Source organism: Amphiura filiformis, chromosome 13 (assembly GCF_039555335.1).
Source record: "Amphiura filiformis chromosome 13, Afil_fr2py, whole genome shotgun sequence".
Lineage (NCBI taxonomy): Eukaryota > Metazoa > Echinodermata > Ophiuroidea > Amphilepidida > Amphiuridae > Amphiura > Amphiura filiformis.
This window is the reverse complement of record NC_092640.1, coordinates 30,842,635-30,859,013: the sequence shown is the minus strand read 5'-3', so window position 1 is coordinate 30,859,013 and position 16,379 is coordinate 30,842,635. Positions and strand designations below refer to the sequence as shown.

At 35.8% G+C, this 16,379-nt stretch overlaps 1 pseudogene; it reads left to right on the top strand.

Moving 5' to 3' along the window:
• The window catches only part of LOC140167582 (polyamine-transporting ATPase 13A3-like), a 99,351-nt pseudogene that overhangs the window by 57,727 nt on the left and 25,245 nt on the right, over positions 1-16,379 (top strand).

Genomic DNA, 16,379 nt, shown 5'->3' with positions numbered 1-16,379 from the left:
TTTCTTCACCGCGAGTATTAGCTGCCACTAGTACGCGAAAGCGCCGGGCGTGACATGGGTTCAATCAATGCAATGGTAGCCTACGGTGACTCTAGGCAGTAGCATGCATATATTCGTCCCAGAACATACCCGTACCGGATCGATTGCTTGACAAGTCTCCGGGCCACGCGGTCGCGTGACTGTATACATAAGGTGTGACTTCTTCAACCCATTATGTAATGAATGACTTACGGGAAAGCGCCGGGTATGGTGTGGGTTCAATCAATGGTACCGTAAACAGACACGCATAAAAGTGCCATATGCCTAGTGACGTCACGATCGATTGCTTGACAAGCCCTTATTCCAGCGACGCGTGCCGGTATAAACTTGTCAAGAAATACATGCATACAAAGATATTTATTTACTGAACAATATGTTACGATTGCACATTGAGAAATCTTACATTTGCATCCATATTCTTTGCCAAATATAAAATATTATTAATCAGGAAAGTTTTCTGTTCGTTTTAATGAGAAATGTAAATAATGAACCAAATGTTTTAACTTGTATGTCTTTTAATGAATGATGTATTTTGTCTGTGTTCTTAATTAATTTAATATATATATTTCTAAGTGTTACGTAAATTGTATAAAACAAAGAAATGTAAATACTTTTAATGAATTTTGATATATTTGATGTATGATTTTTTTATGTTTATGTTTAAAAAAAATTCTATATAGGGCCTATGTATAATATTCTACAAATTGTTATGTATATTGTTTTCATGACACAGGGCCCCTGTAATAGCAGATTTATCTGAAGGGTAACCCTGTATAAATATGGTTTTAATAAATAACATAAGTAAATAAACAAATTTGTGGAAAAAATGCTATCTAATTCGATCTGCATTGTAAATGATTGACATTTATATGTTCATGATTCATTTTGTTTACCGGCCTGTCAATCACGGACTCATTATGACGATGCTTCATTAACACCACGGCATATCTTACGCGGTATCTTAATCCGCTAAATACTTTATGCCGACAATTTTAAGGCAGGATGTTTGAACTCGAAGATGTCAATAATGTAATAGCATCTATTTCTTAGATATTAATAAAGAAAAGATCGTGTCAAGGGGATGACTTTCTTTCTTTTTTTTCTTTTTTTATAGTGCCTTTTTTTTTATCAAGAAAGCTGCTTTGTCTTTTGAAACATGTCTTGTTTTTGGATGTTGCTGCACATAATAATTTATTTCTATCAATTAGATTTGTTCAGTTCATCTTAATTTCTTTGTATTTATTTTTTCTTCTTTTTTATCTCTTCCTTTCTTTCTTTCTCTTTCTTTCTTCTTCTTTCGTTCTTTCTTTCTGTTTTTCTTTCTTCGTTCTTTCTTACACTTACACATTAAAGTATTTATTTTGGAACTTAGCTACAAATATTATTTTTTGGCCGAGAGGGAGGGGGCACGCGATTTTTGGCGGGCCGTTCAGAAATTAACCCGGGGGGGGGGGGATAATTATTGCACATCCCCTTAGTATCATTGTTATTATTATTTTTATTATTATTATCATATTATTATTATTATCATCATATTATATTTTTTAAATTAACTTTGTTTATATTATTATTATTATTATTATTATTATTATTATTATTATTATTATTATTATTATTATTATTATTATTATTATTATATTATTATCATCATATTATATTATTAAATTAACTTTGTTTATATGTTTTGTGTTACTCCCCCATTGGATTTTGTGTCATACTTTCATTGTTTTTAATTTTATCCATTGCTTGTTGACACTTGTATCCTTTTGGATCCATCCTTTGGTCATCAGTTGGAACACATTTCCCCTGTTTTTATACATATTATAATTAATAATTAAATATAAATTTATTATTATTACTATTTATTATTATTACTATTTTTATCATTGAATTCTAATTATTTCATTATTTTGGGTAAGCCTGCTGCTAAAATATCTGGCCTGTAATATATTCTGAGAAAAAAAATCGTTCCTCTATTTTGTTTTAAAATATCCTTTCTTTCCTTTCTTCCCGGGTTTATCATGACTTAATAAGTGTATGCCCGACGGCCCAGTACTATAAACATACTACGCCGCATCGCCGGGAGTTCAAGCAATCGATCGTGCATCAATCAACAGCATGACAGCAGCACAATACCCGCGGTATAAAAAGGGGGCGAAAGTGCACGGGTGCGAAATAGAAAGGAGGCGAAAGTGCACGGGTCCGAAATTGAAAGGGTGCGAACCGTCCAGCATTCTATCATTTGACTTCAAACGATATCCAGAAGCGGAGTTATGGTTAGTTAAACTTTGCTCCTTCAACAAAATTATAGCTTTTTTCGTTTCTATGTGTGTCTCTTTTTCCATATTGCTGGCAATAAATATCAAACAGTCATAATTGGCGGTCATTTCAAATCATCCCCAAGTCAACGAGGTTTAAGAAGGTTCTCTCATTGTTAATTGTTTGTTATGCATACCTATACAAATAACCCACCACTTGAAAAGGATTTAGCAAAAGCAAACAAAGACCAGAGCTATTAAAAGTTCTATAGCCATAAAGGTAGAAGCTTATTATCCACTTCAATAATAGGATTATTGATTGGTGTTGTGACTATCAAAATAAGACAGATGTCGCGCCAACTTAAGTGACCGATGAATACGACCTTCGTACACATTTTACACCATAACTCCGAATACAATTTAGGGAATTTACGGCTCGTTTGTGCTGCGGGTCACATATATGTGACACAATCTGGTCCATGGTGGCCAAAGGCGGCAAACATAAAATTGAGATAAAGGCAAAAATATAAAATATAAAAAAACAATAAAATACATAAGAAAATAGACATCGCAAAACTTCATAACTTTAGAATCAAGCATACTAGACCTTTGGTATGTTCAGTATTTGATAGCCTAATGTTTGTATAAGGTAATAATTATAGTAACTCAATTTTCAAAAATGCCTCCTTTGGCCCCCATGGAGCAGATCGTGTCACATATATTAATTCAAGAGACTGATTGTATCTATTTATTGTATTTATCTTACAGGACTGATGTAGAGTGCAATTTAAACTTTTTGGGTTTCCTTATCATGCAAAATGCCCTGAAACCAGAGACGACCCCGATCATAAAACAACTACTGGATGCAGACATCAGGACTGTTATGGTTACAGGTAGGACTCAAATGGGCTGTTCCAGTTGAAATCCATATGCCCCCTGTGGAAGACATGATCTTAATCTCCCACACAGGGAGTGTGAATTTCAAATGGAGTCATCCATTCAGGTAACCCCATTTGAAATTCACACTCCCTGTGTGGGAGATTAAGGTCATGTCTTTCATATAGGGTGTATGGATTTCAACTAGAACAGCTATGTCGAATATGAAATCAGATTCACTATGGTAAAATTATATAAAGTTAGCTGGGGTTAAAGTTAGGATTAGGGTAAGGATTAGGGTTAGATTTTACATAGCAAACCTTTTGAAATAGATGCATTTGTAGGAGTATAGAAATTAAACTTGGTTAGATTTTTTGATTGCCAAATCCAAAAATACTCCCTAGTTTTAGACTTTCGCCATCTTGGCTGATGTCTTCTTCAGAATGACCATTGGGATCCACTTTTCCTGCGGGTTTGGCCGCTGCTTCTGGCAAATTTTGCATCCCTCGGAGGCTTAGTTCTTATCAGTGGATTGTATACATGGTTTAGAGAGCAGCTACTGATGTCCCTGTTGACTGTTTTGTCCCCTCCCCCCCCCCCCCGCCTTCTAATCCAAATCGCTTCTCTGATCAGTTTTGTTTGTTGGTTCCGTCTTTCTCAAGTAGTAAACAGAAAATACACCACAAAAATAGAACAGTATCAACTTTGAACTTTGGAATTAAATCTGCCATAATTAACTGACCAAATTGCAATTGAAAACCATGTCATCAATTGGGAGGAGCTTAAACTACTTGAGAAAGATGGGAACGGGAAAAGAAAGTTCATCGTCCAAGAATGTGGCAATGCGCTTTGTTGAGGCATGATGATTGGTGATCCTTAATTGGTGATGCTGGGCGATGAGTAGATAAAAACAATACAATAATATCAGTAAAAAAAGAACCAATCACTTTAAATTTCAGGCGATAACATGCTGACAGCAGTAAGTGTAGCAAGGGATTGTGGGATGGTATCTGCCAGGTCAAAGGTCATCATGGTGACAGCTACAGCACCTGGTGGAGATGTGCCCCCACAGATTGAGTGGAGTTATGATACAGCTCCTGAGAAAGGCATGGAACAAAGCAGGGAGGTACATATACATGAACAGGTAATATTGTACAAATTGAGGATTATAATATCTTCCACCCTGATGTGGCAGTGACGTAAACCTGTTCCTAGCGCGCATCTATGCGGCATCTTTAAGCGTGTGCGTGCGTACGCCAGCGCTTTGAGCATCCACTAGCTACATAAAGCTGCGTCTAATGCAATGCGCACAGATGTCACTGCCACATCAGGTTGAAAAATGGTATAGTGCTAGGTCCTATCTGCAATAGCTGCCCTATAGACATTTGACAATTTCTGCATTCTATAATTGTGCACAATCTCAACATATGACATCTGGCAGCTATTGCAGGTTGGACCTTAACCCCCTGAAATAATCATACTTTAACACTCGTACTACTGAGGTATCATTTGTATGTACATGTAGCACATCCGACAAAAGGGGAGATGTTTTGAAACCTACTGCATTTTTGATAAACATCCTATACAATTACACTTAGTGCCAGTGCAGACCTCAAGTTACTTTGTATCGCATAGCAATTTGCACCCTAAAATTTGCCTCGTGCAATACAATTTTCAAAGTGGATGCGACATTGCAATGCAAATATTTCAAACAATAAGCATTCTTATTCAGTTGATGTGTCTTGTCAAGAATCTACACAATTTGATTGGTTTTACATATAAATATTTCTATAGCGTCATATTGATTTCCCTTGTGTGTTTTGCACATACAGAATCCACAACTTATAAGTTCCCCCTAATGCTTTTTGACAAAAATTGACAAAATATTTTACGAAATGTAAAAGAGTATGTGTAGCCTTATTCATTTTACACATCTGGACCACTTTATAGCGTCACATATCATTGTGTTCGGTCACAGTGGTTCAGGGGCTATTTTAACATGTCTCACTGTCACGTTCGTGCAATGAGATAAACGTGTTGATGAAGTAGAGTGCGTTTCAAAAATAAAAAAATTTACTTTTTTATCTGACTGTGACCGTAAGAAAGGCTCTACCATTGTCTACTATTAAAGCATATCTACACGGATTGTTAATTGTCACGTTAAAATAGCCCCTGCAGTGGTTCATTATGTAAAAAGTTGCATCCGAGTCCACAGGAGTCAACTCTCAAACAATACAGTTAATGTAGGCCAGGCCTGTTCATGTATTTGGAACATTGACTCCCATATGAACTCATGCAATTTTTAAAAGGGCCTCTTTTTATATAATGAACCATTGTGACCAAATGCAATGATATGTTGGGGCGCTTATAAGTTTTGGAACCTATATTATAACATCTGTGTATAGTCAGTCTATCCCAGAGTCAACAAAGACTTATATTTTTTTGCCTTGTCTTTTTTTTATATTTGACAGTCATACCATCGGGACCAAGAGCATGATGTAAATAATTACCATTTTGCTGTGAGCGGCAAATCTTTCGCAATACTCAGGACACATTTCCCAGAACTCATACCAAAGGTAAGCATTGCAAGTATATAGTGTTTAACGTAATACTACACCCGGCATGCCTCCCCTTCAACAGCACAGGAGCATTCAGCACATAGGCCCCTTCCACTCAAATCACCCCGAGGGGGTTAGTGTTAATGTTAACCCAGGGATGTTACATAATGGGATAGGCTACTGAAATCTCACGAGAATTTGGATGATGTAGCCTACAGTACATGTAGGTCTAGACAATAGGTGGCCATTTTGTTTCCTACATGATGTTATTCACATGTCGTTATACACAAATATATAAGTTTACAATTTGTAAATTTTATTTTTGAGCATACAATATATTCTGTAGTAAATCGATCAAATGACGGTGATTGTTCAGGTATTATATTATAACCGTATGACCAGCTAGTATTCTCCTCCGCCGTCAGTGATTCCATTCACTCCATGTACCGTGTTGCGAAGGTGGAGTAGACTAAAGCTGTATTGACGAACACAATGTGTTAAAAGTGATGTAGCCTACATGTAGGTTCCAGAATTGTTGTAACCGATTGACCCGGCATTGCTCTTATGAACTCTCATCGCCCTGGTTAACCCTGTCAAATGTAGTGTAATCCATACTCATGTTGTTTTGACGACCTTCTGTTTACAACACGTTTGACGATCTTCTGAAGAAGAAACCAACTGGCAACCTGTAAACAGAAGGTCGTCACAACAACATCAGTGTTGATAAAGAATTCTGACAGATTTTGAAACATCCACAGCAAGTGTTGTTTTAGTTGGACTAGAACTATTACAGTACTAACTTTTTCATCAACTGAGTCCTGGTATCTCATTCATTCATTCGTTTATTTCCATATATAAAAATATACAACTACATCAAAAATATATCAATTACAATAAAGACAAACATGACAAACTAACAGACATGACAAATTACAGTGCTCGAGAACTTTTTCCTCAACTGAGTCCTGGTAAAAAGCACTTATTTTCACCCCTGCTATTTGTACGATTCTTGGATTGCACTTCAACTTAAACAAACAGTGAGCTTTTTTTACAAGAACATCAACTAACTGGTCCACTATTTTTCATTTCAGATTGTACAGAAGGGAACTGTTTTTGCTCGTATGTCACCAGATCAGAAGACACATTTAGTGGAATCATTGCAGGAATTAGGGTAAGGGGAAAAGGCAAATAAATGTGTTTCTTGTTGTCTGAAATCCAAAATGCATTTTTTTTTGTATTTATTTTCTTAGGTCAGGATTTATCCTAAAATATGCCTCAAATTGCACAAATTGAATGTAGTAACCTCATCCCATGGTGGTGTACCAACAGGCCTTGAATAATTATTGATACATTTACTTTTCTAGTTACTGTGTTGGTATGTGTGGTGATGGTGCAAATGATTGCGGAGCATTGAAGACGGCTCACGCTGGGATCTCCCTATCAGAGGCTGAAGCATCAGTAGCATCACCCTTCACATCAAAGACACCCAATATATCATGTGTACCTACAGTAATTAGGTAAGTTTAAAGAGAAGTCATTTTTTGCCAATTTAATAAGTGTAATTGGTGTCTTTGTCAGCGTTTTTCTTTAGTAACGTGTACATACGTGTTCACGCACATTGCGTACCCCTTCAAATTACAGTTGCAAAGTCCAATGCTTACAAAATCTTAAAAACGCACATGTTCAAATATTCCTTGATATAATAAATATTCCTTTAAAAAGGAACAGGGCGAACAAATGAGGAAGTGTCAAGATAAAGGTGTAGTTATTTTATTGTTTGAACTGTTTCTATAATTCGCATCGATCATAATGAGTATGTTTTACGTACCTCAAATGTCAAGGACTACGGTACTTAGCCTATGATTTTGCCTAGAGACTGTACTCAGTGTATGGACAGTGTAGCCTATTTGTCTAATCATTTTGGCTATTTAATTCTGACCATTGTGATTAAAACAGGCTTTCAGGTTGGTGAGCTATTGTGTACCAAGTGATAAGACCGGGCACGTATAATAAAAATACACTGGATAATTCATGACAGCCTATTTACTGGCAAAAGGTGGGCCAAATAAATCTTAGTTGATTCTTGAACACAATTTAAGCAGGAACCTTGAGGCAGAATTTGAATACATATTATCCTGTAACGTTTACTTAGCCTAACAGTCAATGAACGTTCATTGTTAGCATAATAAGTAGCTTTGGGTATCCTATGTTTATGAAATAAAGTGTTTACAAACGAATAAGGAACAATAATACAGAACATTTATTGTTGATTAATGTAGCTATGGGTATACAATGTTTACAAAATAAGAGCGTTAATGTTTTGTACATGAAGTTAACGTCTTTGCTACATAGCTAGTTGTTAATACATCGAAAATGTGACTAGAGATTTTCAATTTGATGACATTCAAAATAATTTAGTATTAAAGAATTTCAACAAATTACAGAACTTTCATTTGTTGACATACTAGCAATATTGTTAAGGGGGTACTACACCCCTGCCCAATTTTGTGCCCATTTTTGCATTTTTCTCAAAAATTATAGCGCATTGGGGACAAGTAAGATATGTATATTATAGGGGCAATGACAACAACTACTGCACTGGAAATTTTATTTCAGCACAGACAACAGTTGTGGAGTTACAGTCAAAATGAGGAAAACCAATATTTGATCAATAAATCAATAACTACTTGCTTTGAGTTGCTGAATTTTCAGTACAGTAGTTGTAGTCCTTGCCCCTATAATATACATATCTTACTTGTTACCAATGTGCTACAATTTTGAGAAAATGCAAAAATAGGCACAAAATTGGACAGGGGTATAGTACCCCCTTAACAATGTTGAAAATCATGTTCATAAGCGTAACATCCTCTATGTTCATAAACGTAAGTAATCCCATAACTGTTCAAATAACAGCCCTCACTTAACAGACATTAAGTCTCAATTGACAGGATCCATAAGTGGTAAAGTAAATATATTTTCTCTTTATCGCCTGCCTAAGTTTCCCCATTTAAGGGATGGGGTATGAACGTTCGGACAGTATTTATTGTGGGACATTAGAGCACATCAGACATGTTGAATTGCATTCTGAATACGAAGAATTTCCTTTTGATATAAAATAATTTTGATTTTTGAAATTGCAAATGATGATTTTTACTTAAAGTGTATGTAGGTGGGATGAAAAAGCCGACGATCAATTGAAAATTTTGACCTTTCGTATTGAAGATATGGATCTTTTCCCAAAACACAAAAAATTAGGTAATTTTGGGAAAAAAGTCCATATTTTCAATATGAAAGGTCAAAATTTGTCAATTGATCGACTTTTCCTCGCAGCTACATACACTTTAAGAATATGTCATTAGATTTATAAAATTTACTTGAAGACTGTTATATATCAAAATATGAAAAATATCAAATTTTAATAATTTGTCATAAAATTTGTAGGCCTATTACATCGTGATTTTCAAAAATGAAAATTATTTGATATCAGAAAGACATTCTTCGTATTAGGAATGCAATTCCATAATGTCTGATGTGCTCTCATGTCCCACAAAAAATACTATCGAAACGCCCATTCCAAATCCCTTACTCTCTTTAATTTACTCAAGGTTGTGTTTGTATAAATGAATTCAGTTATATAAACACAGCCTCATGAAAAGGTCATGTTGACATAAATTAATTGACTGTGTGCTTAAAGTATCATTAAAAGCAGAACAACAAGCACATACAGGCAAGTATTTTGCCAGTATCAATAAAACTATAATGAGGCTATTAATGTAGCCCAACTGTACGTACAATCTGGCAATACCGCTAAATCTTAAAGCAATGAAAAATATCTGTTGCAATTTTCGGATTTGCATAAAAGTAATTCTAGTTCATCCAAGTTGTAAAACAATTATTTCTTTTAATACAAACACATTCCTTGGTAAGACAACTTTATAGCACTGTTTGAATATCAACATGAAGTAGTAATGACAAATTTAAATGTACACTATCGCCTCTGTAGTTTCCTGATTACATAGACAGCACGATTATTTTATTTTTATTCTGCAACGCTGTGAGGAAATAAGTATGCCAAAACCCATCGCAATAAGGACGAAAAATGCTTTGCATTTTTCGCCCAAAAAGACCTGATATTTTGATCTGAAGTGGTTCACATCTGCTTTCATGTATGCATGATTTGAAAGGCAGGACAAAAAGACAAATTGCTAGAGGATGGTAAGAATAAAGGATATGAATTATTGTTGTTTTTACTATTCTTGACAGTGTGATAGATGACAGGCAGGTGCAATTTTTTATGTACAATAAAATATTGCACCTGTCCGTCGTCTATCACATGGTAGAGGATAGTAAAAACAAAATTTCATATTGTTTATGCTCATTCTTATATTATTTTAATAACTAAACACTGTTTTATTTAGCAGAAATTAGGTTACCGTCATGAAAACTCTGACCTTTTTCTGACATGAAAGAAACTTGTTGACCGTTACGCTCTAGAATGTGTTATATGCTTGCGCCCGATAAGCGTCTTCTGCGACGGCACGGCTGATAGACGGCATGAAGAAACCAATGAAATTGAGCACTAACAAGCTAAGCCACAGACACCGACTAAGAATAGTTATTTGCTAAAATATGCAAACAATTGTCGGAAAAAATTGTTTGTCCCTTTTTCTACACTATTGTTTTTATGACAACCTTCTGTTTACTGCTGATGCTGGTTGCTCAGCAACGCAGTTGTGTATTATTTAGGTAAGCTGACAATATTATTTATAAGGTTTCCTGCAGTCGAACAGACGCTCCGCATCTATTGTTTTTTATACCGCAGGCTGCCGACACAATTAGTTGTTATCAGCTAATCTATTTTATCACCGAAAAGTGTGAGACTGATCAATAAACACTATCGCATCAACTCAATACGAAGCCTACCGCGGTAAGCTTCCAGCACCGATCTATTTACATAGGCCTACCTAAAGTCACTGATTTGAAACTCTTATCTTAAATCATGTTTATATAGTTAATTAACATATAACTGCTAGGGGAAATGGCCTGGCGGGGTTGAAGCTTTTGGATTATAGCTTTTTAAAAGCCGATTGGGAGCCATTCTGGGCTACTGATTTCTTTATTAAAAAATGACCCTGAAAATAGGAGTCATTTTAAAATCGCTGGTAAATTGGTAAAAATTGTTTAACCATAGACCCTGGGTATAACCTAGAAAGGTTTTTGATTTCAACACACCAATAAATGAACCTAATAGTAACATAATTATAACATTCCTCATGGTAATGTTACATGGGTTATAGAACTGTTTTTATACCGCGAAAACTTCAGATAACTGTCCTGAAAACATCAGTCGCTCGTCGCATGCAATACACGGCATGACGGCAATCCCCTTTTCCACATTAAAAAATCTGCACAATCGCCTCGTGTTTTCATACACCCCACTACACGTGCGAAAGGGCAATCTTTCCCAGTTTCACGGTATTTCTAGAAAGGTGCAAGCATTCCCTGCATATTTTTTTCACGATATCAGAATCAGAAGTTATGCTGAAAAGTATAGTCCATATTTATAATAAATCTTCCCAAGAGAGAAAAAATCTGATTTTTATATAATTGTATATGAGCTTAAACTCCTTAAAATGTACTTAATTAAAAATTTTAATTAGTATATTTGAAAAACGCTTCACACAGAGTCGGGGTTTCCCCCTTTACATGATAAATGAAAACATTGGGCGATCTAAAACATGCTTCAAAGTCTTACTTTTTTAATCGAGTCGTATCAATTTCATGTATATGATCAACCAAGCTTCATTAATAAAAATAATTATAGTCCTGAAAACGTTTGTGACAATGTGCAGTATTTCCTTATTTCCAGTATTTTTTCGACAAATTCAAATTATCCATTTCGTAGGTTGTCATGATCTGATCGCCGATACACCTCCTGATCGCCGCCCCAATTAACATTGTTTGAGCATCCGATGGTATAATGAGCTAATCTGTTAATTCTGTTTACCACTGAAGTGTGTGAATTGTTCTCGATTGACCGGGAACGGGACCGTGTTTACAACACTATCCTAATTGCGAGATTAAATCAATTACATGGGATTTGGCAGTTCACACATTGGATTTGGCAGCCGTGTTTACAACTCTATCCTAATTGCCAGATTAAATCAATTACATGGGATTTGGCAGCCACAAGTCAATAATATTATAATAATCTGCATTGCACTTGCCACTTTGATTTTCGTTTTGCCGGCCAGTTCAAATCAGAAACATTTATTAGCCTACAATCTGCAGTATTTTGGCCAATTTGATTTTCTTTCAATGACATTATTATATTTGGCTGCAATCGACCGCCCTAATTTTGAAAAAAGGAAAAGGTGTACAAAAGAATACCGACCTTAATTTATCAAAATCAAGAAACATTTTTCACATTTTTCATCTTTGTGCATTCTAATTGACCACAAATACATTTTTATACAACAAAATTTCCCATTTTAAAAAAAACAAAATTTTAGAAAGACTGTACTTTCAATATTATTTCTTGTGACAAAATTGCTGCTCTCGACTTTGGAAGTGACTGGAATCTGCGGACAGCAGTTCGAAACTATAGGGGTCTTTCGGTGAGAGCCTATACACCACAAAAGGTGGTCTTTCAGTGTGAAAGTCCCAAAAAAAGAATCTTTCTGTGAGACTGAGGAAATTCTGACCAAAAAAGGGGGTCATTCAGTGAGACTAGGAACAATTTTTGGTCAAGATATAAAAGTTGATACAAAACTTTCAAAAATTTGAAGAAAAATAATGAAAAAATGGGGTCATCCAGTGAGAGATTATCAGATATTTTCCCAAAATGTTTGAAAGGGGTCTTTTGGTGAAAGGAAAACAAAAAAGGGGGTCATTGGGTGAGAAGGAGTTCAGTAAAACAAGAAAGGGGGTCATTGGGTTAGAGGGAGTTGAAAAATGCGGGTCAATGTGACCGCACATCCCCGTCATCCATGATTAGTGAGTGCCAGTGGCGTACCGTGGCCGCTCCTACCCGGGGTACTTTTGCCGCCCTTGCAGCAAAAGCCCGAAAAGGTTGACCCAATTTTTTTCCAGCAAGGACGACTCTCAAAAATCTAAAAAGTGTTGGGGGGGGTAGAGGCTAGGCTAAATTTTTTTCAACAAATTTTTGGTTTTGTAAAGTATTTGAGGTTTTACACACCCCCAATATCAGCACCTCCTACACCTATAGCCCTGTTGGTGCACTAAAATGGTATTGTTATATAATTTTCCAACAATTTTCCATCATTTTTCATTTATAATTATTCTACCCGTCTCCTTGACCACAATGCTAACAAACCCGTAAAGCAAAAATCACTATACCATCAACAATAGCTGGTTAATACTGTAACAGTAAACAGTTATATTCATCCATTATCACACATTCACACACACTCCCTAGAATCTGTTTATAGTTATATTGACCCATGATTTAAACCAGAGTAAACATTGTTTATTCAATGTGCGCTAGTGCAGAAGTCCGTCGTACGGTGTACCGCGATTGGTGCCACTACTATTAGTGACCATTGATTTTATCGGAAAACTCAAGAGGTGCTAATTGCTACTTACAGAAGTGTGAAAAAATGAGATGAGGTACGCCCCATTTGCGGGATCCCGCTAAAAACTGCAGTGCGACTGGGTAGGCTTTATAAATAATATTGTCAGCTTACCTTAGGTATGATTATAATATAAGGCTTGCTTTGTTTAATGTGGTTTCCATTAAATATTTTAGTTCCAGATTTCGTTGGTTTCCTGAGCAACAGGGTTATACATGTAGATGGTATAGAAATAAAACCAAACAAACAAATATATTATGCATATTTTGCCCAATAAAAAAGAATTTCAATGATTTTTGGTTTAGACTGGGGTGCAACTGGGGAAGTACATGTAGTCAAAAGTCTGGGGAAAATATCCCTTCTCCCCTCCCCTCTCCTCCTCCCCTCACCCATGGCACGTTATAATTTACACTTTATAATGGCATGTCTTTTTTCTGATTTCTTCTTTTATTCAGAGAGGGCAGAGCAGCACTTGTGTCATCATTTGGTGTATTCAAATACATGGCTTTGTATAGCGTTATTCAATTTGTTACTGTCGTCATTTTATATTGGGTATGTATCCTATTTCTTATACTGTTAATCGTGAAATGTTCATGTGGATGAATATTTCACTGATTTTTTATGTGTGTGGCATAGATTCATGAAATTTTCATGCTCACAAAGATTTCTTTTTTGCAATAATTATATGTCACAAAATTATGGTGTCTTTTAAGCCGTGAAAATATTGTGCTGCAAGAAGTATTGTTTTACAGTATGCTCATCATAAGTGAATTTAAAGACAAATGAGTATCTTATGTAAGCAACTTAAAAGTGATATTGGGCTATTCCAGTTGAAATCCATACACCCCCTATGGAAGACATGACCTTAATCTCCTGCACAGGGGGTGTAGAGTCACACATTCAAGTAACCCCTTTTGAAATTCACACTCCCTGTGTGTAAGATTAAGGTCATGTCTTCCACAGGGGGCATATGGATATCAACTTGAATAGCCTATTGCGTAGCTTGATCGTTCCCTTGAAAGGTATTGATTGTTATTAATTATTATAATAAAAAGAAGATATGAAACTTAGTTGCATGATAATATTGTGCATATTGATCATATCAATATTTATTTATTATTTTCTTCCCCAGCTTGACTCCAATCTGGGTGATTTTCAGTTTCTTTACATAGACTTGGTTATCACAACAACAGCAGCAGTATTTAGTAAGTGAACTTCAATGGGATATTTTAATTATCCATGTAGTACTGTAAAAAGGGACATTTTCATGAAATTTTTGCGAATTTCGCAATTGGAGCTCCAAACACAAAAATAACACCTTGCGAATATATACAACAATGTATTACAAGTATAGAGCAGGACTTAGCAATCGAGAAAATAATATTTGCGAAAATGTCTCTGTTACTCTGAATCGTGAACTGAACTGCTTGCGAAAATATCCCCTTTTACAGTATCTCAATTAAGTTTCTTGGTTCAGGGCAAAAAAATAAATCAGATCAAATTAAAATAAGCAACATGTCAGCGTACAATTCTGTCTGAGTTTCTAAAAACGGTCAAATTTAGCTTTGAAATGAAATTTTACACACAGAAAAAGTATTAAAAAGCCATTAAAATTATTAACTAAAATCTAAAAACAGGGGCCTACCCTGATTTTGGCCAATTTTGGGTCGGTCGGTGGAGGGCAAGCAAACAATTTTTCCCTTATTGATGAAATCTTACACTCAGAAGATGAAACATATCCATTAAAGAACATCTTGTATCTTTTTCTACAGTGGGTAAAAATGCAGCGTACCCAAAACTAGTGAGGCGGCGACCCCCTGGGAGTTTGGTATCACCGACAATCCTATTTTCCATTCTGGTTCAAGTTGTCCTGGTAACGATAGTACAACTGGTGGCATACTTTTCACTTTATACCCAGTCATGGTAAGTTAATCATACAAGCAAGATATTTATGATGATGTTATGCTCAAGTCTTCAAAAGAAATGTCTTTAAAAGCCATAGTAATAGCAGTTCTCTATTGATGAATGTTCTTAGTCATCCAGTTGTAGTAACATGAAATTTGGAATTGAATCAGTGATATGACTCAGAAAGCCAATGTTGCTGCTCTGTGCACATTTGGTCAAAAATTGTATCCTGTTCTCATACGTCAGAGTGGCACAGCTCCTGAGTTGACTTGCTCTTTGGGTAAAGCGGTGCAGTGATTGATATATCGGCTTGCCAGTATTTTGATTCAATTCCAAATTTCAAGCAGTTCTCTATGTTCAATTCTCAAGCATCCAGGTGGGTAGATAAAGTGAACTAAATAAATTAAATTGGCTCATCAGGATTTAGGCTGGTATCATACTTTACTGCCGCTTTGCTGCTCTGATGATGATTTTACTTCACTGTACAGTCACACCATAAACGCTAGCGGTGACCATCGGCAAGCTGATATATCAATCACTACACCGCTTTACCCAAAGAGCAGGACAACGCAGGAGCTGAACCGCTCTGACGTATGAGAACAGGATACGATTTTTGACCAAATTAAACACACAGAGCAGCAACATTGACATTCAGGGTCATGCCGTTCAGTGACATGCCGCTAGGTGACTACCACTTACGAAAAAGTCCCAAGCGTCAGGATGAAGCATCGCGCTGCTCAGTGGCTAGCAGCATGCAGTGTATGAAACCAGAATTGGGCACATTTCCTGTGAGATTGGCAAGGCTTTAAACCAGATGCAATGAGTTAAATCCCTTACCATGAGGATAAGGCAATAGAAACAAATTAGTTTGATCTTTCGATCGACCATCGATGCTTGGTCGATCTTTATTATTTATGAAATGAATTAATTTACTATTGTTAATTGTGATAAAATAGTAATTTGTACCTGTAGTGATATTGGCCAATATAAATTTAGCATTAATTCTGATTAATTAGTTGATAGTTCATTAATAACAAGCATCGAAGCAGCGTAGACGGTCGATCCAAAGATCAAACAAATTTGTTTTTGGTGCCTAAGTGGTCAAAATCTTGAATCAGATTTAACAAAAATGCCATATTGCCTTCCTCAAT